Source organism: Sturnus vulgaris, chromosome 12, assembly GCF_052056855.1.
Source record: "Sturnus vulgaris isolate bStuVul1 chromosome 12, bStuVul1.hap1, whole genome shotgun sequence".
NCBI lineage: Eukaryota > Metazoa > Chordata > Aves > Passeriformes > Sturnidae > Sturnus > Sturnus vulgaris.
Genome location: NC_142254.1, coordinates 20752680 through 20756184, shown reverse-complemented (window position 1 = coordinate 20756184; position 3505 = coordinate 20752680).

Genomic DNA, 3505 nt, shown 5'->3' with positions numbered 1-3505 from the left:
CTGCAGGTGTCGACCCTGCCGAGAACCGCCCCATCCCGCCCCGACAGGAGGCAGTCCCGCCCCGCCCACGCCCAGAACACCGGTATTCCCGGTAACCCCCACGATACTGGTGTCGTATTTCTCCCACGGTCCCCGGTGCCATGGGACCCCCATTACGCCTTCAGCCCCTGCTAGTCCCAGTGTCCCACCAGCCCCCAGTACCCTCAACACCCCTGGTGCTCTGCCCGGCCCGGGTACCCCCAGCTCCCCGAGCCCCTGATATTCGCAACCCCGCAGCCCTCGTGCTTTCCATGCTTCTCCTGTCCAGGGCAGTGGGAACAAGTGGTATTGGTGGGTGACAGAAACCAGGAGTACCCCAGGGGATCCCCACGCTGCGGCCCCACAGATCCCACTCTGTAGCAAGGGGCAAACATACCCAGGGAGATCCTAGGCAAGAAGGGCTCCTCAGGATGGTGCAGCTTCCTCCATACCCCTCTGTCCTAAAGCACAGCACATCTGGGGATGACCCTATGAAGGAGGACACCTAAGGATCCCCAGTACCATCAGCTGCACCCATGCCATGTCAGAAGCTGATCCTGTAGCCAAAGTCAGACTCCCAGACTTCAGGGTCCTTGCCAAGCTCAAAACCTGCTGTGCCCACTTTTGCTAGGACCCATGGTCATCTCGGCAAATGAAGCTGGCCATGGCAAGCAGTGGCCAAAGAGGCTGCAACCCTGCCTACAGGGGGATGCAGATGCTGCCTGCCCTGACTTCATATGGCTCATTGACACTCTAGGCCCTCACCAAACTTCACAACACCTGCTTCTACCGAAGTGAAACACAGGATACCTCATCTTAAATCCCACAAAAATCTGCAGTGTATCTCAGGATTCCCCTGGGAGAACTTCATTCTATCCCTCAGAATTCACCTCAGATTTCGCCCTAAACCCTACGTTCTGAACACTATCGACTATCTCTAAAAATATCCTTCACCAAATAATTCAGCATTTCCCTGCTACCACTTTATTCCGTCCTTCAAAATTCACCACCCTAAAACGCTGATTCTGAACCCTATCGACGTAGGGTTTAGGGCGAAATCTGAGGAGAATTCTGAGGGACAGAATGAAATTGTCTCAGAGAAAAGGTGAATTATTTCGTGAAGAGTGTTTTTGGGGTAAATCAGGGATAGTCGATAGTGTTTAGAAGGGACCTTTTAGGGCGAAATCTGAGGGATAGAATGATGTTCTCGCAGGGAAGAGCCGAATTATATTGTGAAGAGTGTTTTCGAGGTAAATCAGTGATAGTCTATATGGGCAAGGTAGGACGTTTTAGGGCGAAATCTGAGGTGAATTCTGAGGGACAGACTAAAGTGGTCGCAGGGGAAAGCTGAGTTACAGTGCAGGGGATTTTTGTGGGATTCAAGATGAGGTATCTTGTGTTTCACTGAAGGAGAAGCAGGTGCTGTGAAGTTTGGTGAGGGCCGGGAGGGACACGAAGGCAGACGCAGGAGCCGCGAGTGCGGTTCGAGTGTCCTGCTGATCACGGAGGGGCAAAGTGGCTGAGGGAGAGGCAGGTGCTTGAGGGACGCGGAGAGGCCATGGGGGTGCCCTGAGGGAGACGAGACAGGGCGGGGCTTTGCCCCTGCGGCGCGAATTTTCCCGCTCCGCAAGGGGTCGCCCCGCCCACTCCGCTCCCCTCAGCGCCCTCAGAGCCGTCGGCGTCGATCCCCGTGAGGGGAGCGCAGCGAGAGGTGCTCCGAGCGGCTGCAGAAAAGGTGTTGCAGGGGACGTGGGGCAAATTAGGAGACAAGGAGTGTTGGGCAGCGGCATCAGAAGGCAGCAGCGTGGGTTGCTGAGGGAAAAGCGGAGGTAGTTCAGGCGAGACAGAGCAGCTTCTGTAGGGGAAAGCTGAGGGGATGTTTGAGGTAAAATCTGAGGTAAATTCTGAGGGACAGAATGAAATTGTCTCAGAGAAAAGGTGAATTATTTCGTGAAGAGTGTTTTTGGGCTAAATCAGGGATAGTCGATAGTGTTCAGAAGGGACGTTTTAGGGCGAAATCTGAGGAGAATTCTGAGGGACAGAATGAAGTGGTCGCAGAGAAAAGGTGAATTTTTTCGTGAAGAGTGTTTTCTGAGTAAATCAGGGATAGGCGATAGTGTTTAGAAGGGACCTTTTAGGGCGAAATCTGAGGGATAGAATGATGTTCTCGCAGGGAAGAGCCGAATTTTATTGTGAAGAGTGTTTTCGAGGTAAATCAGTGATAGTCTATATGGGCAAGGTAGGACGTTTTAGGGCGAAATCTGAGGTGAATTCTGAGGGACAGACTAAAGTGGTCGCAGGGGAAAGCTGAGTTACAGTGCAGGGGATTTTTGTGGGATTCAAGATGAGGTATCCTGTGTTTCACTGAAGGAGAAGCAGGTGCTATGAAGTTTGGTGAGGGCCGGGAGGGACACGAAGGCAGACGCAGGAGCCGCGAGTGCGGTTCGGGTGTCCTGCTGATCACGGAGGGGCAAAGTGTCTGAGGGAGAGGCAGGTGCTTGAGGGACGCGGAGAGGCCATGGGGGTGCCCTGAGGGAGACGAGACAGGGCGGGGCTTTGCCCCTGCGGCGCGAATTTTCCCGCTCCGCAAGGGGTCGCCCCGCCCACTCCGCTCCCCTCAGCGCCCTCAGAGCCGTCGGCGTCGATCTCCGTGAGGGGAGCGCAGCGAGAGGTGCTCCGAGCGGCTGCAGAAAAGGTGTTGCAGGGGACGTGGGGCAAATTAGGAGACAAGGAGTGTTGGGCAGCGGCATCAGAAGGCAGCAGCGTGGGTTGCTGAGGGAAAAGCGGAGGTAGTTCAGGCGAGACAGAGCAGCTTCTGTAGGGGAAAGCTGAGGGGATGTTTGAGGTAAAATCTGAGGTAAATTCTGAGGGACAGAATGAAATTGTCTCAGAGAAAAGGTGAATTATTTCGTGAAGAGTGTTTTGGGGCTAAATCAGGGATAGTCGATAGTGTTCAGAAGGGACGTTTTAGGGCGAAATCTGAGGAGAATTCTGAGGGATAGAATGAAGTGGTCGCAGGAATAAGCTGAATTATTTGGTGAAGGATGTTTTCAGAGATAGTGGTTAGCGTTCAGAACGTAGGGTTTAGAGTGAAATCTGAGGAGAATTCTGAGGGACAGAATGAAGTTCTCACGGGGAAAAACTGAATTTTTTTGTGAAGAATATTTTCGGTGTAAATCAGTGATAGTCTACATGGGCAAGATAGGACGTTTTAGGGCGAAATCTGAGGTGAACTGTGAGGGCCAGACTGAAGTGGTCGCAGGGGACTTTTGTGGGATTCGAGATGAGGTATCCTGTGTTTCACTGAAGGAGAAGCAGGTGCTGTGAAGTTTGGTGAGGGCCGGGAGGGACACGAAGGCAGACGCAGGTGCCGCGAGTGTGGTTCGGGTGTCCTGCTGATCACGGAGGGGCAAAGTGGCTGAGGGAGAGGCCATGGGGGTGCCCTGAGGGAGACGAGACAGGGCGGGGCTTTGCCCCTGCGGCGCGA